We start from the raw sequence: 27,069 nt of genomic DNA, 5'->3' as shown, positions 1-27,069 counted from the left end.
GGAGCCATTGAAGCCAGCCCCTCTACTGGTCTCATCTACGTCTCTCATGCAATATCCCCTTCCAGCCTGCTTCCAAGTAAGAAGTTTCCATTCAAATCTCCGCTCGCTGCCAGGAATCGTGGCCCCAAATCACAGGGTGGATCGGGGGCTCCTGTTGGATCCCACCTACACTTCCACATCAGACCCTGCCGCTCCCCCTCTTGTGAGGGTCTTGCTATATCTTTTTCTTTTCTTTTTGGAGACAGGTTCTTGCTCTGCTACTCTGGCTGGAGTTCAGTGACACGATCATGGCTCGTCGCAGCCTTGGACCTCCTAGACTCAAGTGACCTTTCCACCTCAGCCCCTGAGCATCTGGGATTACAGGTGCACACCATGTCTGGCTAATTTGTGTATTTTTTGCCACCATGTTGTCCAGGCTGGTCTCAAACTCCTGGCCTCAAGTGATCCTCTGCCTCAGCCTCCAAAAGTTCTGGAATTTTAGGTGTGAGCCACTGCGCCTGACCTAGATCCTTTTCTTAAAGCTGACCTCTGAGGACCTGCTCTCTCCCATCCTTCTTTCCAGCGTGTCTGTCCATCCCTCTAGCCTGGTTTGCCTCCTGCTTTCCTTCAGCTCAGTCCCCTCCACCCTCCAACAGCTAACCTGCCCTCTCTCATGTAGTCAGGACCCTGTTGGCTATCACTTTCAACATCCTTTTTTCAAAGAACACCACTGACCCATTCCCCAAATCCCCAGTCTTGTCAATTCCCCTCCATCAGCGAAGCCTAGGATCCTCTGGATCATGTTCCCCCAAATTTCCATCTCTCGGGTTCACCACACTGGCTCTCAGAGCGCTATCCTGGTCCTTTCACCTCTCAGAGGACATCATAGCTGCCTCTCCTGCTCCACAAAGAAGGATTCAAACTGGCGTTTTTAGCCCTAACCTCTCTGGTCAGCACTCCTTGCTGCCTCTGTCACATCAAGTTCATCTTAGGGTTTTCCCTTAACCACGCCCCTAATTCCTATTGCACAGTTAGGCACTGCTGTCTCCTTTCTCCTTCCTCAGCGTTTTGCAAATTTATTTATTAGACATCGGTTTTTCTGCACAGTTCACTGGCTGTAAGAGCTTGTGAGGTGGGGCCTCCTGACAACCCAGCGTCGGTCCACGTTCTCCATAGTTAGTTCCTGAATGCATGAGGTGATTGTTCTTCCCTTCCGAAGCTTTAAAATAATACTTGGCTAGTTTTTCCCCCTTTCCCCTATCAAATAATTTATCACATTCTGGTTTTGGCTGTTGTCATTTTTTCCCGTTTCCTTGCATCTGCCTGGACGCCACCCTCCTCCATGCCTGATCCTACCAAGAGGTAGCATTGCTGGAGTCCCCAGGTGCTCCCCTCCCCCGCTTTCCTGTCCATCCCCCACGCCCCACTGTGATGCCTTCTGTCCGGGAATTCTCCGGCTTAAGAACCCAGAGTGGTTCTCTGCTGATTACCCCAAGTCTAGCAATAATGTCTCCTTTTCCTTACTCGCCTCTGCAAAATTATGATTGACACAGTGAAAGAGATCTGACTTAACCCACTCCATCTTGCTTTTAACGTCCAAGCTGTCCATATTCATTCCTGGGCAAAGGCTGAATTAGCTTTGGGAGAAACTTAGTTTACAGTTTAAACAAAGATGATAACAGCCCTTTCCCAAAGCAGACCTCCTTGCCTGGGGACTACATTGCCCTCGTAGAACTAACATTAGCCATAAGATTTAAAATTATGGTTTAGGAGTCATGCAGCTGGAGGCTACAAGATTCTGACTCTCCCTAAACTGCCCCTAAGACCAGTGTTTGGATATTTTGCAGACCCTGCGCTTGATGGATCAGCTGGCACCACCCAGATCAATAAACTGGCTCATCTGATCTTATGGCCCCAACCCAGGACTGACTGAGCGCAAGAAGACAGCTCCGCCTCCCTATGATCTCATCCCTGACCAATCAGCACTCCCGGCTCACTGGCTTCCCCCTACCCACCAAGTTATCCTTAAAAACTCTGCTCCTCGAATGCTCGGGGGAGACTGATTGGAGCAATAATAAAACTCCAGCCTCCCACACAGACGCCCTGAGTGAATTACTCTTTGTTGCAATTCCCCTGTCTTGGTGAATCAGCTCTGCCTGGGCAGCAGGCAAGGTGAACCCCTTGGGCGGTTACATTATCGGGTTGAAGTACAAACAGGCACACAGGGGTCCGCCAGGTGGGGATTGGGCAGCCGCTGCTGCCTCTCTTCCCGCAGCCAATTTCCTTACTGGAGGAAACCAACCTTCACTCCACTCCACGATGGAATGAATAAACAGAGCATGCTCTTTGTATATTTATTGTTTACAAAATCAGGCTCTGTTTACAAAACTTTTTTGTAACTTGCTATTTTTCACTTAAAAAAATCACAGCCATCTCTCTAGGCTAATGTCTATCCATTGAACTCATCTTTTTGAATGGCTGCATAGTATTCCTCAGAATACACCTACTATAATTTATCCAGCCAGCCCCCCAAGTTCCTTTACTAACAAGGCTTATGTTGTTTTATTTCACTACAAAAATAATTTACCAAAATGATTACATGTATTTTGTATGTATTTCTAGACTAGAGTTTTCTAAAAAGATATCGTCACTTTACCATTAAAAAAGAAAACATTCCACGCCCTTTTTAGTAACGTGATCATGCCAGTTTCTGGAAGCGCTGGTCACCTTGAATTTTATTCCGTCCTTGGCTTTGGTTGAGTAAAGCCACGTGTCTCGTCATTTCCCCGGCCCCCAGGGAGGGTAAGCGTTCTCTCACACCCTCACCGTCCGCAGCTCCTCTTCTGTGAAATTGTGATTCCTATCCTTTGCCTGTTTTTCTTCTTTCTTTTCACATTTTTCACATCGATTCATAATAGCTGTCTGTACACTGCGGTGCTAACCCCTTTGCCCACCTTATCTGTCGCCAGTATTTTCTTACAGCTTATTGTTGATATTGTTTTGTTGTTTTTCTATTTTGTTCATGGTATTTTTTTCCCATGTATACATAAACGTTTTCGGTCATTCAGTCATTTGAAAAGAATCCCAGTCTCCATGGCCTGTATGTGACTTTCTCACTAAGCCTTGCATTTTGGGGTGAGTGGCCGAGCCCCCGTGGACTCGTTCCTTCCTGTGCCCTCACCAGACTCAGCCCTGGTTCATGCCCTGCTCCCTCCTCCCGGCGAGTCCTCCTGGGGGCATCTGGCTCCACCCCCAGGCCATGCTGTCTCCTGGTGATGTTCAGAGGTGTCGGCTCCCTCCCTAATGAATGCCTGTCCCAGCAGATGTGTGGCTACAGTGCTAGTGAAAAAAGCTCTTTTTGATAGCTACAAAAAACACAAATGTGACTGAAGAGCTGATTTTAATAAGTAATAGTGTTCTGTATTGCTGATCTATAGGGCTGTTTCTGAGACATCTGGTTTATATTCAGCATTTTCTATCTTTACTTCTCCCTAATTCAGATTTTAGTAATGTGGTAAAAAAAATTTAAAATTAAAAATTCAAATATGTTTTGCCATAGAAAAATATTACTGGAACTTCCCATTTATACAGGTATTTGAAGTTATCTTAATGATTTTTCTAGTTTGCATATTCTTTTTAATTTTTTTTAATTATTCTACTTATGTTTTTAGGGGGAGGAAAATACGAAAAGAATAAATAACAGAAAACTTAGAGAAACCTGTGTCTACAAGTGATAGAATGTGGAATCTGTGACATATGTTAAGTATTCACTGGGGAGGAAATACGTTATTTCACAGAAAAGTCATAGAAATGAAAATGTTCTGAAAATTATTAAATGGGAAACATGAAGTTTAGAGACAAGATATGGGCTTGGAATAGTTTTTTTTTCCTACTTACTGTGTCGTTTTAGCTTTCAGGCATCTATTTTATCATCTGCACGAACTATGCCACAGGAATGTCTTTCCCGTGTGTTCATGTGACAGTCGGTGGATGTGAACACTCTAGCGCGTGTGGAAGAACCCGGAAAATGCACAGGGCTCCACATGTGTGAGGGGGCGCTGCTATGTGCCCAGTGCAGTAGCTGTGAGTTCACTAGACTATCGTCCTCACTGCGCTCTCCTGCTGGGTGTGCCCTTCTCCATGAGAGAAATGCACCGCTAATATCACACTGCCCTCCCTTCAAGGAGCAGGAAAAAAAAAAAAAAAAGCATCAACAAGAGCATTCTAAATAATAAGAGAAAACCCTAAAAAACACCTGCCTCTTGCAGAAGAGAGGAGAAAATTCTAGAAGGGGTGGAAGAGAAAAGGAAGGAGCATTATGTTGTCAGCACAGCCGCTGTAGGGGGAGGACTGAAGGAAGCGAGTGGGTGGTCTCTCGCTGACCACTGCGGCCGGGTAGTGGCTGAGCGTGAGAGAGGCCCTCCCCTGTGGGGTCGAAGCACAGACGCTTTGTCCCCGGGTGATGGGCGTGGGACCAGCTGAGGCCGAAATCCCCATCCCAGACAACACCGCCTGGGCTTGGTGCTCCTTTCTCAAGGGGAGTCCCAGGAGGAGGCCAGCGTGCGGTGGGACTCTCAGGGCTACTGCAGGTGACAGGGAGGTGGGCAGCGGCTCTGCCCAGGACCGCCCCAGGGGACAGAGGCAAGTGAAGAGCTACAAGAGAGAGGAAGGAAGCTTGCCCTCTATTTCTTAGAATCCAAGATGGGGTCAATCCAGTCATCAGAAAGGAAGAAGTGACTGATATAAAAGAGGAGAGGGGGAAATCTGAAGGAATGGTTTACAAGAAAAAGCTGAGGCATCTTCTGAGGATGGAAAGTGGAAGAGGGAAGGGCTGGAGAGGCTGAGGTGGAGGAAGCGGTGTGCAGGCTGATTGTTTTGACCACATAAGGAAGTGCTTTGTGGAAAATGAGGTCTGAAAGAGGCTAGGAAACCCAGGCTAGGAGATGTGAGTGCTGCTGTTTATTTAGTTCTTTTCACACACACAGAGAGCACACAACCTAACCGTCTACAGTGGGGGCCGCCCTGCCTCAGTGCGGGCACAGAGCCGAGTGTAGACAGGCCGCCTTTACCTACTGAGTAAGGGCTGCCCTGCCTCAGTGTGGGCTGTACAGAACCGAGTGTAGACGGGCTGCCTTTACCTAGTGAGGGCTGCCCTGCCTCAGTGTGGACTGCACAGAACCGAGTGTAGACAGGCCACCCTTAGCTAGTGAGTGAGGGCCGCCCTGCCTCAGTGTGGGCTGCACAGAACCGAGTGTAGACGGGCCGCCTTTACCTTACAGGAAGTCTTCTCTCCTAGGAACGGAGGCAGCGTGACTCCTGGCAGGACGCAGGCCCAGAGTCAGGGGCTCGCTCTAAGCTCTACTCCTGGTCCTCTCCAGCTTGTGACTGTGGCAAAGTCACTTAATCTCTCTGTGCCTTGATTTCTCCATCTGTAAAATATAAAAAGCAATATACAGCACCTCATGAATTCATCGCCACCTTAGGAAGAGACATACACAGGGCGTCCTCTTTGCAACCGTCAACATGCACACAGCAGCTTCCTCCAGGAACCAAATGTTCTCTTTCATGTCCACAAGCAACGCATTCCCCTTTAGAGTTTATTTTCCTAGACTTGACGCCTGCTGTTCGGACTCTGACCCTTGCCCAGGCTCCTGTCCGGAGCAAGCCCCAGCTGGGACGGCTTGTTCTCTGCCAGCTACATCAGCTCTGTGCTCTGCCTGATATGGTTCCATGAGCTCCCAGTTCCTGTGGACCAGAAGCCCTGCACACAGCCTTATCTTCCCTCCTTCCCAGACTCGGGGTAGACTCAGCCCGTGTGGCAGCATCACGGAGGAGCTCCACCCCAGGATTCGCACTGTCACCCTTATTTATTCTGTGATGTCTCCAGGGACTTCTGGAGTGAGAGGACAAGCCTAGTCTCCTTAAAATTCATAGAACTAAAAACTTTACAAAACACTTTCTTACCCATTATGTCATTTGGCCATCAATTGAACTTTATGTGAATTTTATGAATAAAGATACTGATACTTAGAGAGGGTGAAATATGTGCTCAGAACTCCCCAGTTAGTCAGGAGATAATAATTGAAACTGAATTATCTGTGTTGAGATCCAGTATAGTTCTTCCCACCATGAATTAAGGCCTGTCCCTACACATGCTCAGGAAGGACTCACAACGCTGAGATACGGGTCAGGGAATTTGAGTCTTGCCACTAGGTCCTCGGGGAGCCTTGGGTGGTGGCATTGGATAACTGTCCCCTTATGATTTCCATTCCAAAGGATTCAGTGCTTCTTGCTCTCCAGTGTTGACGGACTAAACCTCTCTGGGCTGTTTTGAACCTCAACAGGTCAAGTGAGCAGAGAGCTCGGAGCCCTGCGATGATGCAGCTTGACGCAGATAACCATCATGGAAGTGCCGCCACACCTTCTATGCAATTCCTCATTAGAGCAACAGGAAACCAGAGAGTAGAGTTAAATAAGAAACACAGGGAGTCATAATAGGGCCATTTTCCCCAGAATTCGCAAATCTTTTCCTTCGACCTGGAAACTAACCCACCTTGTCCACTTCTGCTGACCATTAGGGACTGAGCCCTAAACCCTTTCCTTGTGTACTTAATTTTCGCCAAAGAACAATTTCATCCACACACAGAGTTAATAAGGGATGGAGCATGTATGTCTTGTCAAGAACATAATGGTAGATATGAACCTCAGAAGGTTAAAAATCCTGATTAGTCCCTTGAAAGAGAAAGGAATTAGACCAGATTGATCTTTTTTCTCTACTACATTGTAGTTTAAAACAAAAGAACTTTTCTTACCCCTCCTTTGGATATGATAACTCCCCTAAACATTACCATGAACTCTGAACTATCTTACAGAATCCTCTGTTAACGCGAGACCCCAGAGCCCACACAATTCCTACCCGCCTTTGGATCTTATGTGCCTGCTCCTAGTGGTTAATATGGATTCACTGGAAAAAAAAAAGAAAAAGAAAAGAAAAGAAAGAAAAAGAAAAAGAAAACATTTGCATTGCCCTGTGAAGACAGATTCTAAATGAACAGACAATGCTCTACATGTGACTCAACCAACAAGCAAAATCTTTAATGGTTAAACAATTTGCAATTAGACAGAATGGGGTTATAATAGCACTACCACTTACTACTTCCTGATTTGAGCATGTTGTTTTATAAGCATTAATTTCCTAGACTTTCAATGTCTGAATTAAATAATATATCAAAAATGCCTGGCTTATCATTAGTGCTCAATAAATGATAGTAGGCAGTGATATTAATATTGCTAGATACCAATTTATTAATATACATTTTCAGTTTCTAATTTCTAAATGTGATGATCTAGACAAGCAGCAAAGGTTACATACAGAAAATTCTGGCTCCCCACATATGAATGTGACCAATTAATTTGCCCACCCTTGACTGAGGGCTGAGTCTCTGGCACTCTGCTGGACATGGCTAATGCACTATGAAACAGATGGGTAAGATATCGCTACATAAACTCAAGGCAAGGTGGAGAGAAAGAATAGAGAGAAGCTGGAATGGACACAGTTGCAATCTTAAATATGTAGAAAAATAATTTATTTTGGGTGTAAAGACAAATGGAAAGTATGAAAGAACAGAAAATTTAAAAATATAAAAATGTATTTTTGTGTAAAAAAGAAATTCCATGGCCATCTTTAAATTTACCACCCCAAAGGTCAATAAATGGAAAACTCAACATAATCCATTAAAATAAAAAAAATTAAAACAAGTTAATACATTGGCAACATGCTCAATTTTCATGCTGTGACATATGTGGGGTATTTGTCTTTTTTAGTAAAGTATTTTATAAAGCTATAGTTATTTTAAAAAGCATTTTGCAATCAGCTAATATCAATGGAATATTAGTAATAATACCAAGAAACATACATATGACTAGCTCACAATATCTAAAAATTAAACAGTTATTAATGAATGACAAGCAAAGTATGCTACAATTCATATTCATAGTATAAATTAAAATGGGTGTGAGGTTCTTATTAAAGTTGTCATATAAAGCATGCTCATTTGTGGGATTTTATAAACAATAACCTTATGCTAGACAATGCTCCTTAAAGAGCCAACAGAACAAAGAATAATGATGTGATGGAGGAAGCTCCTTGCCTGAAATCCGTCCACGTTATTCTAATCAGAAGGTGGCTGTGCATGACTCCAGAACAAAGTACAAAACCCACAGCTCCCCTCCCTGGGCAGGAGCAGGGCAGCGAGTCCATCCTCCGAGCCTCTGCGGCCACAACCTGGTGCACAGACTCCTGTCCCAGCACAGGGGGGTCAAGAACCTACCAAAATCCCCATTTTGTGGCTCCTAATTCATTTTTTAAAAAATATTTCAAGTCAGAGGCAGAAATTTCCGGGAAATCTATTTTAGGCAAGCAAGGTCTCAGACCTAATTTGTTTCTGTTTATTTGCTTTTGAAAACCAAGCACTCACAAGTGGCCATCTCCAGAGCTTGACAAGAAGAGCTGGCCTGAGTGACGGGCACCCCTCCCTGGGCTGGGCAGGTCCTGTTTCAGAGGGACCACAGGGTGGATGTGGTGTGTAGGGGCTATGCCTGCCCCGCTCCTCTGCCCTCCCAATACAGCTGACTCCACATGACCCGAGGACGGGGGTTGTTTATTTTGGGTTCCTTATGAATCCCATGGTTTGAGTGTCCCACACTATTCTTTTTTGGATTTCTTCTCCAGTTTGTGGACACAGAACCCCAGGCATTTTTTTTCAGAATGGGGATCTCCAAGTAAGGGTTCTGAGGCCCTGCATATCGGAAATGTCTATTTCACTAAGGGGATAATGATCTCACCCAAGACTGCAAAGGCCCTGAGGCTATTTTATTCTATGCTATGCACGCATAGTGTTCAGGTTTATGAACGGTTCCACTCCATTGCCAGGCCAGTCTGCAGTCTGATCCTGGTTCCCCTGGGAAGCTCAGAAGCTCAGAAGCACGGGTTTTCTCTCTAAACAGGTCTAGGGTCTTCTCTTCCTGTTGGTTTTCTGGAGTTTGAAGAGTTTGATGTGTTTAGGTTTGTCAACCTTTTTTCATTCGTACTGTTTGACATTCGTGCCCCCATACAACCTGAAAACTGTTCATCTCCCAGAACTTTCTTCTTTATTAATTTCCCCCTCTTTATTTCCTTTATTACTATCAGTTTTTTTGAATTTCTACTACTAAATGGATTTGGATTGTCTAAATTTATCTTCCATTGGTTTTAGCTTTTTTTTTGCTTTTTTTTTTTTTTTAATCTCTTTGTCTTTCTTCTCCATGTTCTGGAAGGTTTTCTAAAATTTACCTTTGACTTCCTCAATTGCACTTTAAATTTTCAGTACTCCAATTTTAATTTTCAAAATTAGGTTTTGTCACAGTCACACATTTGTATTTATTTTGGTCAATTTTTGTCTTTACAAAAGGATAGAGATCATGTCGCACCACTGTGTGATTAATATCTCACACAAGGTACATTATATGTAAACATTTGATCAATAATAGAGTGAAGAAATAAAGGAAGAAAGAAGTGAGTGAGAGCGTCTCTGCACAGGGCTGGTGCCACATTGTCCCTGTTCCTCACAACTGTATAAAGTGGGTGTTACTAGCCTCATTCTGCAGATGTTGGACAGAAGCTGGAAAGGGTACACAATTTGGCCATTTTTGCACAGTTGATGAGTAAGTTGGGAATGGAAGCACAGGGTGTCCTGAAGTAATTCAGGCAAAAGTAAAATAGGGAACAATGTCAGGACCTCCTGGGTTCCCTTTGTTGGGCATGCCCTCTTAGCACCTCAGGGTTCAGCTGAAGAAAATGCCTGGTTCCAACCTGGTGCCCCAGGGATTCTTGGTTTACTTTTTCATTCCTTGAATAGGTCTTGTTACCTCCAGATCCTCTTGCTCAGAGGTGGGGGGGTCACCTTCTTTCTACATGGAAATAGGATCGTGGCTGTCAGGTTTCAACCCTGCTCCACGGTGAGAAATAGATTTTACATCTTGATCCCGTGTGCACATCCTATGTATATTATAGAGAGATTTGAAACCGTGATAAAATCAAACATTTCACAGAACAACACATCTTAATATGTATGACATCCTCAAATGCTTTCCATTTTACTTCTCTTTATTGATATTAGTACTGCCTCCTCATATTAGTATCACAACTCACAAATGAATTGTGGCCACAGTTGGAGAAACACCGGTGTAAGTTGGCTGGGGTATATTTTCTCCATGGTCTCTCGACCATGAGACTTGGTGTGTGATTGTGTGGTTGGCTCTCTGCTGCTGCCGGAACAGCAGCCTGCCTTGACCTCTTCTAGCCCAATACCTCATCACCACTTATGGTAATAAGATACTGAAAACATTATCTATGATACCAGTTGTAAAGTACAGTTGGGTATCTCTCAGTTTCATGTAGAATTCAATTTCAAAACTGCTTTCCATGTATGCCACATGCTTCAGTTGGTCTGTCATTGGATGCCACTGGTAAGTGTCAGGCCACTGTTGTGCTCCAGGTTGCCTAAGAGACAATGAGGATGGAATGTATGAAGTGACTCCTGAAGCATCCCAAGACCCTCAGGCCTTCAGTGGACCAAGCATTATACTAACTGCAAAAGGGTGTAATCATTTGTCCCTACTCACAGGGTAGGGTCAATTTTTTTCAGGGTAAATATTCAACATGATACTTCAGCCTCGTGATATGTGTCCCCACCCAAATCTCACCTTGAATTGTAATCTTGAATTGTAATTCCCACAGTCCCCACATGTCAAGGGCGGGACCAGGTGGAGGTAACTGGATCATGGGGGCGGGGCAGTTTCCCCCATGCTGTTCTCATGATAGAGAGTGAGTTCAAGAGATCTGATGGTTTTATGAGCGTCTGGCATTTCCCTTGCTTGCACTTCTCCTTCCTGCCACCTTGTGAAGAAGGTGCCTTGCTTCCTCTTTACCTTCTGCCAGGATTGTAAGTTTCCTGAGGCCTCCCCAGCTATGTTAAAGTGTGAGTTGATTAAACCTCTTTTCTTTATAAATTAGTCTCCAGCGTGTCCTTACAGCAGCATGAGAATGGACTAATATACCTTGGGAATTACTGAGAACCAATCTATGCCTCCACGTCAACCCCAGGGTAAGCTTACAACTGCTCCAAAATATGCACCTATTCTTCTTGAGTCCCATTCCCATTTCCCAGTTAGACTTGCTCGATTCCCACGGCCTGCTCTGCATGGGGGGCGTCTGTGCTTCTGGTGTGTGTCTCTCAACACAGCCTCACACTTCCTGCCAAAGGCCTTTTGGGCTTTTCCACGTGACGTTTCACATAAATTATTGAAAAAGTCAGCAGGTTGAAGGTCACTTATTAAACACCCCTCAGCCTTCTCATCCAAGTTCCCTGTGACAGTGAATAGTAACAACCCAGGCCCCCAGTCCAGGCTTGCCCACCGTCAGCCTAGCCCATGGTCCTGGCCTCTGGGTAGCTCCTCTCAGCCTCCCAGTGCCTCTCAACAGAGCTCTTCTCTCCCTCCTGCTGTGTGGCTTGATTCCCACTGATGGACCACGGCCTGTGGGCCTGCTGCTTCTTCCTCCGGCAGCCACAGGGGCTTCTCTCCTGGGGTGGGTGCCTTGGCACCTCCTGCCCCTTCTCTATGTCTTTGTGAGATGTCCCCTTCTTGCAGCTGAGTCTTCAGTGCTACCCCATCACCTTTGAGGTAAGACAGCACCCTGGTGTGGGGCCCATGGGTGTTTAGGGCTGCTGAGCCTCCTCCATGTCTGTACACCTCCCTGTGTGGACCCCCCCTTTCCCTGACTAAGTCTCCCCTCAGCCTCTGGGAGCAGCACCTGCTCTCATGGCCCCAGGCCTGGCTGCTTCAGGCACCCCCACTCCACTCCCTCAGTGCATCATGCTTCCTTTTCCGTCGTGAAGCCTACTACATTGATTCATGCCTTTCGTGCATGCTTCTTTCCTGCAGGTGTTCTCTCCTGCGTGCCTTCTCTCCTGCGCGCCTTCTCTCCTGCGTGCCTTCTCTCCTGCGTGCCTTCTCTCCTGTGCACCTTCTCTCCTGCGTGCCTTCTTTCCTCCATGCGTTGTTTCCTGCATGCGTTCTTTCACTCATGGCTTCTTTCTTTTGCACCCTTTCTTACTTCAGACACAAAGCACATCATTATGTGGTACTCTTAACAGTCTGCTTACTAGCCTAGTTTCTCCATTTCATTAAAAAAAATGTTATCATGTATGTTTGATGTTTACAACATGTTGATATGGGATACACATACATCGTAGAATGCTTACTATAGTGAAACAAATTAACTTGTTTATCATCTCAGTTACTTTTTTGTGACAAGAGCAGCTAAAATCTACTTAGTTAGCAAAGCCTCCAACACAGTATAATTTTATTAACTTTAGTTTTCATATTGGGCATTAGATCTCTAGACTTGATCATCTCACATATCTGCTATTTTGTATCATTTGACTTATATTTCCCCATCCCCCCCACCCATAACCACCGTTTCACTCTCACCTACGTGTATTTGAGCTTTTATTTTTAATTTTTACTTTTTTGTGACAGAGTCTCACTCTGTCACCCAGGCTGGAGTGCAGTGGCATGATCTTGGCTCACTGCAACCTCTGCCTCCTGGGTTCAAGTGATCCTTTCACCTCACCCTCCAGAGTAGCTGAGACTACAAATGCATACCACCATGCCCGGCTAATTTTTGTATTTTTAGTAGAGACGGGGTTTCACCATGTTGGTCAGACCGGTCTCCAAGTCCTGAGCTCAAATGATCCACCCCCTTCAGCCTCCCAAAGTGCCGGGATTACAGGCCTGAGCCACCGCACCCAGGCTGAGCTCTTTAGAAAAAAAAAAAAGTTCCACATTTAAGAGAGATAATACAATATTTTTCTTTCGTATCTGACTTATATTACTTAGTATAATATTTTCTGGGTATATCTATATTGTGGCAAATAGCAGGATTGCATTCTTCTTAAGGCTGAATAATATTTCATTGAAGATATATCCCCCACATATTTTCTATCCATTTGTCCATTAGGTTGCTTCTGTATCTTGGCTATTGTCAGTCATGCTGCAATGAACATGGTAGTTGCAGGCATCCTTACGAGGCATTGATTTTGTCTCCTTTGGGAATTTCCTCAGGAGGATTGGTGGGTCACATGGTAGTTCTATTTTTAATGTACTGTTTTTCATAATGGCTGTACCAAGCCACATTCCCATCTACAGTGTGCAAGGCTTCCCTTTTGTCCACAACCTCACCAACCCTTACTATCTCTTGATTTTTGGATAATAGCTGTAAACCAAAATGTATCTGAGATGGGTCTCAATCAATTTAGAAGGTTATTTTGCCAAGGTTAAGGAAAAAAAAACAAACCAGAATTACAGAAACAGTCTGTGCCTTTCTCCAAAGATGAATTTGAGAGCTTCAATATTTAACAGGGAAAATTGGCACTTTACATAAGATAAGGTGAATGAGGAGTTGCTACCTGTGGAGATATTTAACCTTTTATCTGTAGCTATCTGCTTCGGAACAAAAGGAAAGGCAACTTCTTGCATGACTCAGATTTCAGCTTATTTTTTTTTCTTTTGGCCTAGGAAATTGGGGTACCAACTTGTTTTTTTCCATTCACACAGCTGTCCTTCCAGGTGTGAGGTGGTAACTTATGATGAAACTACCTTTGATAAATGGTAACAGTGACAAAATTCTGGGAGTGGAAGATCTGATCCAGCCAATGCCATTTTGCCTTTACCCTCAAGCTGCCAAACTAGCTTTGGGAGACATTTAGTTGATAGTTTAAATGATAATTAATAGGCCTTCCCCGAAACCCAACTGCCTTTGTAAAGCTAGTGAGTGAGAGACCACCCGGTTAGGGGGAGAAGAGGAGCCTGAATTCTGCTAAGAGAAAGACCACCCGGTGAGGGGGAGGGGAAGAGCCTGAATTCTGCTAAGGGAAAGACCACCCGGTGAGGGGGAGGGGAGGAGCCTGAATTCTGCTAACGTGTAGACATTCACGATGGCCAGCCATTATTCCAGAGGTCCTGCAGAGAGCATCACTATGGCAGAACATAAGATTGGCTTTTTGAGGCATCTTTTCAGGTTTTTTGCATCCCTGACACCCATGGCTCCATGTGGACCCCCCAATAGATGATTCCGTCTCTCCTGTGGCACCACCCAGAAACCACTCAGCACACAGGGGGGCTTTTCCCACACCCTGTGATTGTATCCCAGTCAGTTGGCAGCAAGCAGCCACTGCCTAGGAGCCCCTCACTTTCCTCAAACTGTCCTTGAAAATCCCTTAACCTACAAGCCTTCCACGAGGTTGATTTGAGTAATTACTCCATCTGCCACGGGCGTGGCCAGCCTCGCATTAATTAAACTCTTGGTTTACTGCAGTGCCCTAGTCTTCATCTGTGCAGGAAGAACAGGCCAGGAGGTTACAATGATGGCTTTATTTTGCGTTTCCCATTTGAGGAGTGAGGAGGTTACAATGATGGCTTTATTTTGCGTTTCCCATTTGAGGAGTGAGGAGGTTACAATGACGGCTTTATTTTGCGTTTCCCATTTGAGGAGTGAGGAGGTTACAATGACGGCTTTATTTTGCGTTTCCCATTTGAGGAGTGAGGAGGTTACAATGATGGCTTTATTTTGCGTTTCCCATTTGAGGAGTGATGCTGAACACCTTCTCATTTGCCTGTTGGACATTTTTATTTGTTGTTTTGAAAAATGTCTGTTTAGGGTCTTTGCTCATTTGAGGATTATGTGCCTTATTTTCACTGTTGATTTGTAAGAGTTATTTATACATTTTGGATATTAACCCCTTATCAGATGTGATTTGCAAACATTTTTTTTCCCACTCTATAGGCTGATTTTTCATTGTGATATTGTTTCTTTGGCTGTGCAGAAGCTTTATGGTTTTGTGTAGTCCATTTATTTATTTTTGTATTGTCATTTAAGCTTTTGGGTAACATTTTAAAAAGTGTTGCTGGGACCAAGGTCAAGGAGATTTTTCCCAACATTTTCTTCTTGGAGTTTTATGGTTTCAGGTTTTACATTTAGGGCTTGCATCCATTTTGAGTTAATTTTTTTTTTTTTAATGTATAAGACAAGGATCCAATTTTATTATCTTCCATGTGAAAATTCAGTTTCCCAGCACTGTTTATTGAAGGGACTGTCCTTTCCCCATTGTGTCCTCTTGGTGACCTTGTCAAAAATTAGTTGCGCATATTTGTTTCGATTTATTTGGGGGCTCTTTGTTCTGTTCCATGGGTCTATGGTTCTGTTTTTATGCCAGTATCATACTGCTTTAATATCTATAGCTTTGTAATATAATTTTAAATCAAGAAGTATGATTCCTCCAACTTTGTTTTTCCTTCTCAGTGTTTTTTTTTTTTTTTTCCTGGCTTCTTGGAGTTTTTTGTGGTTCTACAAACATTTTAGGATATTTTCCCAATTTCTGTGAAAATTGCTGTTGTTGCTGTTGAAGATTTCAATAGGGATTGTGTTAAATCTGTATATTACTTTGGGTAGTATGGACATTTTAACAATACTAATTCTTCCTAATGAACATGAAATATCTTTTCATTTATCTGTGCCTTTTTCCATTTCTTTCTTTAATGTTTTATAGTTTTTGGTGTACAAATCATTTACCTCCTTTGTTAAATTTGTTCCAAAATATCTTTTTTGATGCTATCATAAATGGGATTGTTTTACTGATTTATTTTCCAGCTAGGTTATTATTTGTCTGTACAAATGCTACTGATTTTTGTATGCTGATTTTGTATTCTGCAACTTTACTGAGTTCATTCATAATTCTAACAGTATTTTTGTGTGTAATCTTTGGGGTTTTCTACATATTGGATCATGTCATCTGCAAAGACAGAAATGTTACTTCTTCGTTCTGAAATGGATCCCTTTTGTTTATTTTATTTCATTTCTTGTCTGACTGCTCTTGTTAGTACTTCTAATCCCATGCTGAATAGAAGTGGCGACAGAGGGCATCTCTGCTTTCTACTGGATCTTAGTGGGAAAGTTTCAGTTGCTCCCTGTTAATTACATTAGCTGCAGGTTTTACATAATAGCCTTCATAATGCTGAGAAACTTTTCTTCTATACCTAAACTGTTAAGAGTTGTTTTTTTTTTTTTTTTTTTTTATCATGAAAGGGTGTTGAACTTTGTGAAAAGCTTTTTCTGTGTCAGTTGAGATGATCATGGGGTTTTAAAATCTTTCATTCTGTTAATGGGATGCATCACATTGATTGATTTGCATATTTGAAACCAGCCTCCCATTGCATTTTAAAGATTATTCTAAAGCTGTGCAAAGGCTTTGCCTTTACATTTTGGGCATCTATGGGGTAAAATAGAGAGTACACCAAGGCAGTGCCCATCTGGCAGAACTTCAGAGTAGATTCTCCTGTTTCTCCTCCTGCTTAGCTGCTTTCCTGTGTAGAGAGTGAGGAAGGTGAGACGTACAGGCAGCAGGGGATTAAGAAACAACTTGTCCCTAAATGACCCTTCAGGTCTGGGGGAAAACATTTGGAAGAATGGGAAGCCAAATATTTTCCCCCTAGACCTAGATGTTTGAAGCTGCAAGTCTGGAGGCTGACTGTATGTTGTTAAGTTCTGCTTGGCTATGAACAAGCTGTGTAATGCAGGGACAGTTAGGTGTTGTCTGGGTGTAGACAGGGCCTGCTGCCAGTGACAGCAGTGTGCTAGGAAGAAAGGCACATGGGAGGTGCCACTCTGCTGCTGTCTGTCCATCATACCCGCAGATTCATTATACTGGATCAAGTCTCGGTATCTTCTGGATACACTCCCCATGGCTGCTACTACCCAGTGATCGATCCGACGCCCTTCTAGGGATGTTCTGTCATTAAAAGACCAAGGATTACATCCATGATCTTCTATGCAATGGCTTTGTGAACTTTGAGATTCAGAAGCCACACCCACAGCTAACATCATACAGAACAAAGTAGGAGGGCAAACACTTCCCGACTTCAAAACTCACTACAAAGCAACAGCAATCAAGACAGAGTGGTGCCACATATGGATAGACATGCAGCTCAGCGGAACAGAACCCATACCAAGAAGTAACTCACGCGTCTACTGTAAACAGACTCTTCACAGGGGTGCTGGGGCTAGTCAAAGGGGAGAGAATCATCTTTTTAACCAACCGGATATCCCCATGCAAACAGGGGTACTCATTTCTGAGTACTTCAGTCCAGTGAGATGGAGTTGGTGGCAGTCCGCCTCCAGCATGTCCCTATCTCACACTGTGTACAATAATAAACTCAAAATGGATCCAAGACCCAAACTTGGATCCATATAAGAACTAAAACTAGGCTGGGCATGGTGGCTCATGCCTGTCATCCCAGCACTTTGGGATGCCAAGGCGGGTGGATCACTTGAGGTCAGGAGTTTGAGACCAGCCTGGCCAACATGGCAAAACCCTGTCTCTAGTAAAAATACAAAAAAATTAGCCAGGTATGGTGGCGTGTGCCTGTAATCCGAACTACCAGGTTAGGCTGAGGCAGGAGAATCACTTGAACCCGGGAGGCAGTGAGTTGCAGTGAGATGCAGTGGGCCGAGATTGCGCCACTGCATTCCAGCCTGGGTGACAGAGCAAGACTCTGTCTCAGAAAAAGAAAAAAAAAAGAAAAGTAACTATACAACTGTCAGATTTGGCAACATTTTCTTAAATATGACAAGAAAAGAATGAGCAATTAAAAAGTAGATAAATTGAACGCTATCAAAATTTTAAAAAACAGACTTTTCTGTTGCAAATACACCACCACAAAAGTGAAGAAAACAATCTACAGAAGGGGAGAAGATATTTAAAAATCATATATTGATAAGGGATTTCTCTCCAGAATATATAAATAATTATTATAAATCAATAATAGAATGACAACCCAGTTAACAACTGGCAAAGGATCTGAACAGATATTGCTCCAAAGAAAATCTGCAAAAAACCCTAAACACACAAAAAGACTGTCAATATCATTAGTCATCAGAGATGTATAAATCAAAACTACAGTGAGACCATGCTATGCCCACTGGGATGTCCAGAAGCAAACATCAGATGCTGACAAGTGCTGGTCACTTGTCACTTGCTGTATGCAGAGAGCCCTCATTGCACTTGAGGATGGCCCCAGGTGCTAGAGCACCAAGGCAATCGGAACATGCCTACATTGCTGGTGAGAATGTCAATGGTGCAGTCACTTTAGAAAACAGTGAGGCAGCTCCTGAACGGATTCACCAGAGTTGAGTCACTAGGTGACCCAGAAATTCCATTCCTAAAGAAGCATTAAGAATGTGTTCACATATTCATATAAAGACTGAATATGTTTACTGTAGTTTTATTTGTGACAGCCAAAATGGAATCTCCTTAAATTTCCATCTACTGATGAATGGACAAACAGAATGGGGCTTATTTATATAATAAAATTCACTAATGTGGGATATATATGAATTCATAGATAATGAAATATATATCTGCCATAAAAAGTCATGAAGCACTGATAGATGCTACTACATAAATGAAGGTTTAACACATTATGCTAAGTGAGAGAAGTCAGTCTCAAACGGCACGTCTAATGATTCCATTTACATAAAAAGTGCAGAATGGAGAAAGTTGCAGAGGCAGAAGGTAGATTAGTGGCCACTTGGGGCCAGAGTCGGGGAACGTGGGAGTGATGGGGTTTCTTTCTGAGGTGATGAAAATGTTCTAAAGTTGACTGGGTGATACTTGTTTGTATCTGTGACTATCACAGGCCCCGCTTATTTGTGGTTTTCCTTTTCATGGTTTCAGATACCCAAGGTCAACAATGGTCCAAAAATATTCAACGGAAAATTCCAGAAATAAACAATGATGAATTTTCCATTGTGTGCTTGTGATGAAATCTCCCGCCCTCCAGTTCCATCTGGCTGGGACATGAATCATTCCTTTGTCCAGTGCGTCCGTCCACACCGCACACCCTACCCGCCTGTCAGTCACTTGGAAGCCATCTCAGTTAGGAGAGCCACCGCCGTGGTGCCGCAGTGCTGTATGCAGGGAGCCTCACTGCACTTCAGGATGGTCCCATATGCAGGGAGCCTCGCTGCACTTCAGGATGGCCCCATATGCAGGGAGCCTCGCTGCACTTCAGGATGGCCCCATATGCAGGGAGCCTCGCTGCACTTCAGGATGGCCCCATATGCAGGGAGCCTCGCTGCACTTCAGGATGGCCCCATATGCAGGGAGCCTCGCTGCACTTCAGGATGGCCCCATATGCAGGGAGCCTCGCTGCACTTCAGGATGGCCCCATATGCAGGGAGCCTCGCTGCACTTCAGGATGGCCCCAGGTCATAGAGCACCCAGGCCCGCTTGTTGTTTATCATCGCTCCATGTCATTAGTTATTATTGTTAACCTCTTCCTGGGCCAGAGTTGTAAATTAAACTTTACCGCAAATATGTGTGTATGTGAAAAAACATAGTATATGGAGTTTTGGCACTATCCACAGTTTCAGGCACCCACGGTGGGTCTTGGAATGTATCCCACAGATACAGGAGAAGACGTGATTCTAGAACCCACTGAAGTGTACACTTCCAATGGGTGCATTTTATGGCATGTGAATTATATCTCAAAGTTGTTGATGTATTCATGCGATGTCTCAAGGAACACTCAGGAAACACAAGTGAAGCAACTGAAGCCTCCTGAGCTACTCACTCCTGCTTCCACTTCCCACGGGCCCAGCAGTCACTTCCTCCCTGGACTCAGGTGCCAGGCTTCCCTCGAATGACGCATGGGAACCCCCTTTGTGCCCTTCAGCTCCAGGCCAAGATTCTCACCCATCAGCAATGGTGTCTGTGGGGCCTCTGACACCTGCCCATCCAGCCACTGGGCTCTGCCTCTTCACAGCCTCACCTGGTGAGCCAAGACCTGAGGCCTAGAACCTGGAACATTAACCCAAACTCATTGCCTGTGTGGCCCACTGGAGCCTGGAACCAGAGGCTCATGGCCACTGCGAGGGCACCAGGGCTCAGATACATGTTGCCATGCCCAGAATTCCACTTCTGACTATAACCTCGGCTGCTGATCAGGGAGTGTCTGCAGAGCCAGGCTTCAGATCATGTGCTGCTCTGCAGGTCGGGGACATGCTGGAGGCAGGCTGCCACCAACTCCATCTCGCTGGGCTGAAGTACTCAGAAATGAGGGGCAATTCTCACCAGAAAGGCGAGAGCCCTGCTGGCCCAGGTGGGCTCCAAGAAGGCGGACTGAATTCTGCTAATACAAAGCACCCCTGTGGGTTCTGCAGTGCCATTCACGCATTCACATGCTGCTGCATGGAGGCCCGTGCCCGCACCCGGGCAGTTTGGTTTAAGGTCACAGGTGGAGTCCTTCCCACATAAACCTTTTAAGGCACAGGGATGGTGAAGAAGTATTTGCTCCATGCATCACAGGATTTGATCTTGCTGGAACTCCATTCATATGACCAGAAATGTGGATGACCATGCCTTTTCCTATGCAGCCAATTTGCCTGGTAAATAACAACTAACTGCTAAGGAAGAACCAGATCAAGAGTATATCGCCTCCTTGCACCTTTTAAATGAAATAAACCTTTAAGAGCAAGTAAAGTGCATCTCGTTATTATTTCATTTTTTTCCTGGAGTGTGATATGCAGGAATCCTGTTTTTTTTTTCGGTTTTTTTTTTTTTCCTCCTGAGCAGTCAGAGACAGTTCCGCTGCCTCTATCTAGTGGCAAATTGGGGATTTAATGCCTTAATAACTAGCCCTTGTCCTTGTGAACCACCTTTTGTGGGCGGTCTCCAAGTTCCTTCCAAACAGTGACTTAATTAATGCTCACAGCAGCCCTGTGCGCCAGCAAACGTGATAATCCGCCCTTCACTGCTGATGGTCCCGGGAAGGCTGGTCATCCTGGGAGAAAACTGTGCAGGGCGGAGCTCAGCAGCAGCAGACCAGAGTCAAAGGAGTGGGTGGAAGGTCGTGTCTGCATGGAAGGTGAAGAGGTGTTTATCCTCCTTCCTCTGCAGCAGGGAGCACAGGTGTCTGCTTGCTGGCAGCTTCTCAGGAGCTCCGGCATCTGTGTCTGTGCATCCCGGATGAGCACCCTGCCTGACTCTGATTCATAATCTGAGTCCTCAGCCCAGAGCCCAGAGCTCACAGAAGCAAAGAAATGAATGCAGATAAGATGTATTTAGGCCAAGAACGGCCAGCAAGGCAGGCAATGAGTGCCAACGCTGGGGCGAGCAAGAGGACTAGATCCCAGGAGCTGAAGTGGAGCAGGCAGGTTTCCGGGGAAGAAGATTCACTGGAGTTCCCCTTAAGAGGGGTGCTATCAGCCCCATGAGAAGCAGAAGCTAGAGAGTGTGCCAGAAAGAAAGGCTTTGGTGAGTCAGGATGCAAGGCTTTTGAACTCTGAATTAAGATATTTGGACTTTTTTTCTCTTCTTACCTACAAAGGGCTATTGGATTTCTTGGAGTGACACAGCGTTAAAATCAAAATTGTGTTTTAGGGTGATCTTTTTGGCCCTAATTCAAAATGCAAATTTTCTAGCTGGGTTGGCACTTGTATCCGTAGACACCAGGTGTCCTGGTGTGGGATGAATCATAAACTCGACCACGCGGGTTTTACAAGGGATGCACGGCCTCGAGAGTACTGCAATGCCGAAGAGAATGGGTGCAAGGGCAGGGCCTTTAAGCACACGGCCTCCGAGGAGTCTCTGTTTCTGGGGACTTAATTTGGGCTCCATGATAATGACAGGAGACAGTGCAGGTGCAGCATGCAGGATGTTCACCAGCAGCGTCCTTATCACACTTGATCCTCACAAAAAGGTTGTTGCCACCGTGCTCTAAAGATAAGGAAGCCATGGCTATGGGAGGCCAGGCAGCTCCTCCCGCAGCTGGACCACCTGGAAAGCGACCTCACCTCCATGCCTGCACCTTCTGGGCTGTGAAACAGGATCCTAAAAGGGCTATCTTTGGGCCTTCCAAGCAAAACACACATCAGGGCACCTCATTAAGTAGCAAGTGTGCAAAGCATTATATGCATTACAAAGTTCTCTGCAAACTCAAGAGACTCGTAGCTGCTCTGGCTTTGCAGCTGTTTTAGAGATAGGGAAAACCACATGGGGAAACAAAAGTGGAAGGAGAAGCCTGTGAGGCAAGGGAAGGAGGGGCGGGAGGAACTTCCCACCAGTGCACCGGCTGTCCACTCTGCCCCGGGTTCCAGGACAGGTTCTGTCTCATATTTCACTTGTTCATTTCCTTCAACAATCTTGTGAAGTGGCAGCCCTTTGTCTATTTTGCAGATGTTGTATAACCCATACAAAGTGAGATTCCGGCAAGCATTCCAACTGGGGTCCCTCCAGGAATATGGGTGGGACTCCCAGGTCAGGAGGCTCGCTGCGATCATGGTACGGCAGAACAAAGGAAAGCTTCACAAAAAGTTCATGAGGGAGGGGCTGGAACCTAAAAGGATACACACCATCCACTGTTTTCTTTAATAAAATGTCAACTAAGGAAGGAAGATTTGCATTCATCTTGGGTCAGCTAAAGCCTTGTAAGGATTCACTCACCAATTAGGTGCTGGGAGCTTGGTCCACGTCCACTGTTTGGGTGCAGGGGACAACACTGTGGTGAAACCATACAAAGCCACTGCTCTCTGGAGCTTAGATGCCCAGGCAGGGAAGGCAAACAAATGCACACACATGATATACCAGGGGAGAGAGGCATTCAGACACCAGAACACAGAGCAAGGAGATGGAGAGGGTCAGTAAGTGGCTGTTTTAGGACGATTGGCCAGGAAGCTGTCTGAAAACTTGGACGCCTGAGCAGAGAAATTCCTCCTCCTGCCTATTAAGCCGCCAAAGCAAAGCCCTTTGGAATTTAGGATGGGAAAGCATACGACACCCTAGCTCAAGAGTTCTCACAGCCGCCATGGCACTGTTCACTTTTGTAAATGCTGCCAAGCCAGACAATTCCTCAGAGGTCCAGGATTCTGTAGAAATAACCAGAATTCCAACACCCTTCTCTATCACAGCACTCGGTGGCTGCTGATGCATGAGGTAGCTTCTGTGGGAACTGGGGAAACATATGTGAAAGAACTCCAAAGACAATAAAAGACAAAAATAATATTTAGAATCAAGAGGGAGAAAGAAGCTGGCATGCTGGATAAGAAAAGCAAAAAATATATAAGTACATATGTGTGCACATGCATCTGTAATTATCCAGATCACATGAAGACACGAAACCACATAGGAGCCACCAGTACATGCATCTAAGTGTCTGAATTTCCTGCCAATCTGGGCAATGGCATTCTGAAATCCATCAGCCAGAGCACAGCTAATTAAAGCAGACCCACATTTTCTTAGTATGAATTTCACTACACAGATGGCGATTTAAAAGCATCTACCTGCTTAAATTACAATGTAATGGAGGAGATATTAAAATCTTGCTAATAATTGAGTCCAAAGGCCCATCGACAGCTGTGCTGCCTCCCCTGAAAGACAACCAGGTGGGGAGGCAGGCTGGGTCCCCTGGGGCTTCACACAGAGCCATCATTACAGGCTGGGGAGTGGCTTGGGCTATTGCCGTATTCATGGACTCGTAGACTCCATACTGAGAGTTGCCCTAGAGACTCACGCTCTCTGCTCATCGCACTGGTGAGGCCAGCAGGCGCCTGCACTCACCTGACGTCAACTAACCTCCTTCCTTTGCAGCACTCTGCATCTTCTCAGGTTTGCAAAAGTTATTCAGGAGAACAGACAATTGTGAACACAATCTAATTACCCAGTGGCATAGGAAGGGCTTTGTGACTGATAACAAGTCCATGTCCCAGTATTGACGAGAGGACCTCTGATTTGAAAAAGGAAGCTAGCTTGAGAGATGGGCTTCCAGCCAGTGCCTTCAACTGTGGATCTACCTGCTCTAAGCTGCAGGTTCCCCCTTCATACTGTGAAGGTCACAATACCTTGCTGTGTGGTGTCTGGGTGAATTACATGACAAAATACACAAAATACTCAATATACAGCCAGGGCCCAATAGACACAACTCTTTCATCCCCAAGTAAGACAAGTATTATGAAGACTTTGTAGCAATGTTTAAGCACTTAAGATGTAACTTTGAAAAAGTATACTTTAGGTTGCAAAATTTTAAGTATAATCCTATCTATCTATCTATCCATCCATCCATCCATCCGTCCATCCATCCATCCATCCATCCATCCATCCATCTTATAATCCAACAGAACACAGAAGGGATGCTATGTGTTCACTGTCTTCCTGTATGTGAATGCTAGGTTTCTGGGGCAGAGACTGCATTTCAATTTCTTTTATATTTTTCAAAATTTTGGACCTTTAAGGATTCAATTTGTTGTTTTTATTTAAGTACTTGTTTCACCTAAAAGTATTAATAACATGTTAATCTAGTGAAAGCAGGTATCTGTTTTGTACACAAGCACTACACTCTTAAAATTAAGTTTGTTTCTCACTATTCGTGCCTTTATCCTGTACACACACAAACGCACACACGTACATAATTGATTTTCCACGTGGATTCAAGAGTAAAGCCTACATAAAGAAGGCAGTATAGACCCAAAGCATGTGGACTCTACTTTTAAAATCTCAGATGACATTGAGCAGGTTTAATTTTTCTTGCTCTTTTCCTCATTAATAATATTCTAGGGCAGAGAGAATAAGACCTTCTTGCCTAGTGTCTGTTTCTCTGTCTGTTGTCTGCCCTCAGACACTAACTCAGGTCATAGCAGAAGATGAAGTTGGCCGTCTCCTTGGATTGCAGGTCGAGTTTGGTGCATCCTAGAGCCCTCCCACCATTCCACTGGATGGTGGCCATGGAGAGGCAGAGGAGCAGAGGGAGGGACAAAGGAACAGGGATGGAAGGACCTGCATCGGTCACTAGTAACTTAGCGACCCATGGGCCAATATGAGGAGCAAGATTCTCACTGGGTCATGTGCTCCAGTGCTCCTTTTGTGGAGGAGGGAATCTTGAAGACGTTGGGTCAGATTGAGGCCTGGCCAGGCCGCTCATCGGATTCAGCCTTTCCTGCTCTCCACCGTTTATGGCATGGTGCCTGCTACAAAGCACTGCAAAGTTGAGGATTGATTAGACCCTCAAACCCTCAGGAAGTAGCAGGGGATCCAGGGCCTGAATACTTGGACTGTGTCCTCCCCACTTGGTCAATGGATTCTCCTGTTTCACGCAGAGATCAACAACTCCCCCAAAAAGGTGAGCCCAGTGTTTGTATAGGAGGCTGGGAAAGAGGCCCTGCAGTTCCTCAACGCCACCTACATTTCGTTTTTGAGTTGCAGAGAGAGAACGCCTCCTAAGGAGGGCTGCTCTCCACCTGTCTACACTCACATGGGCATATTACATTGAGCTGGGGGAGCTGCTGATTTGTGAGCTGACAGATGGAGAGGATGGTTTTGACTTGGGTAAGAAATATCTTCCCACCTTAATACAATACTAGATGCTGGCTTCCGTGTAAGTTTAGCTTTATCTCCATTTCTCACAAAAAGAAATTAATTTGGGTGACTTATGTAAGGTCAAGTAACATGCCTGATATGGTTTTGCTGTGTCCCCACCCAAATCTCATCTTGAATTGTAGCTCCCATAATTCTCATGTGTTGCGGGAGGGACCTAGTGGGAGGTAATTGAATCATGGTGGGCAGGTCTTTCCCATGCTGTTCTTGTGACAGTGAGTAAGTCTCATAAGATTTGATGGTTTTATAAAGGGGAGTTCCCCTGCACACATTCTCTTGCCCGCCACCATGTGAGATGTGACTTATTCCTCCTTGCCTTCTGCCATGATTGTGAGGCCTCCTCAGCCTTGTGGAACTATGAGTCAATTAAACCTCTTTCCCTCATAATTACTCAGTCTTCGGTATGTCTTTACTAGCAGCATGAGAACGGACTTATACAATGCCCAAGGCCAGACAAGAGAACAGATCTGGTATCCCAGCCCACGGGCCCTAACCCCAAGTCCACTGATCTCAAGTGATACATAAATATATTCTCAGTGTGGGGGGTTCAGACTTCATGGATAACATCCAAGTTCCTTTAGATCCATGTCATTCTCTGCCATGCAGGCAAACGCCTTTGTTAGTTTCTATGCATTTGCTCTACATGTATCTACATGTATCTACATGCACACATGCAACCCCACACACAGGCTGCTGTACCCTTAGTCCTACTACATATGGAAATGCTAGAATTACTTCATTTTTTACCATAAACGTTATACTGTAAATATTCTTCTGCTATTTTTTTTTCAGTTTGAGTTGATAACATTTGCATGCCAGTGTAATTATTTTATTTATTTTTTGATATGGTATGCTCTGTCACCCAGGTTGGAGTGCAGTAGCAGATCTCAGCTCGCTGCAACCTCTGCCTCCTGGGCTTAAGGGATCCTCCCACCTCAGCCTCCCAAGTAGGTGAAACTACAGGTGTGTGCCACTGCACTCAGCTAATTTTTGTATTTTTTGTAGAGATGAGGTTTCACCATGTTGTCTAGGCTGCTCTTGAACTCCTGAGCTCTAGCAATCTGCCCAGCTCAGCCTCCCAAAGTGCTGGGATTACAGGCGTGAGCCACCGTGCCCAGCCGCCAGTGTAATTAGCTATACCTTGATTGTCAGGATTGGTGGGGGCTGTTATTCCATAGTAGAGCTACAATCAGTTTATAAAACTATCATGTGTTGATATAAATTCAGGGTTTCTTTTCTTATTTTTCACCAAACACTCAATACTGTAATAAAATTTTTGTATGTGTCTCTTTCCCATACACACATACCTATATTTCTCAAGGGTAGAGATTTACTTAAAATTTCCACAGATGCTGACAAGTTGCCCTTGAAAATGTTCTCATTAATTTATCATCAGCACAGGAAAGTCCATGTTCGTGAACACATTTGCCAATGTGTGGTTATATCTAACTTGATTGCTGATTTGATGGTGTATTTATGTATTACAGATTATTTGAGTCTGAATAGGTAGTTCCTAGACATGTCTACCTCCTCTTCTATGATGTAGCTATTTCCTTCATCTTTTTTATTA

At 44.7% G+C, this 27,069-nt stretch overlaps 1 protein-coding gene across 14 annotated transcripts in view; it reads right to left on the bottom strand.

Annotated features, from left to right (window-relative positions):
* The window catches only part of MYT1L (myelin transcription factor 1 like), a 544,402-nt gene that overhangs the window by 204,356 nt on the left and 312,977 nt on the right, over positions 1–27,069 (bottom strand). For all 14 annotated transcript variants that reach the window (XM_054548446.1, XM_054548454.1, XM_054548453.1 and 11 more), the window contains exon 5: positions 5,252–5,408. The gene's annotated coding sequence lies outside the window, so the exon portion shown is untranslated. The remainder of the gene's footprint in view (positions 1–5,251; positions 5,409–27,069) is intronic.

Source organism: Pongo abelii, chromosome 12 (genome assembly GCF_028885655.2).
Source record: "Pongo abelii isolate AG06213 chromosome 12, NHGRI_mPonAbe1-v2.0_pri, whole genome shotgun sequence".
Classification (NCBI taxonomy): Eukaryota; Metazoa; Chordata; class Mammalia; order Primates; family Hominidae; genus Pongo; species Pongo abelii.
The sequence above is the reverse complement of the archived record's forward strand: the minus strand, read 5'-3'. Positions and strand labels throughout refer to the sequence as shown.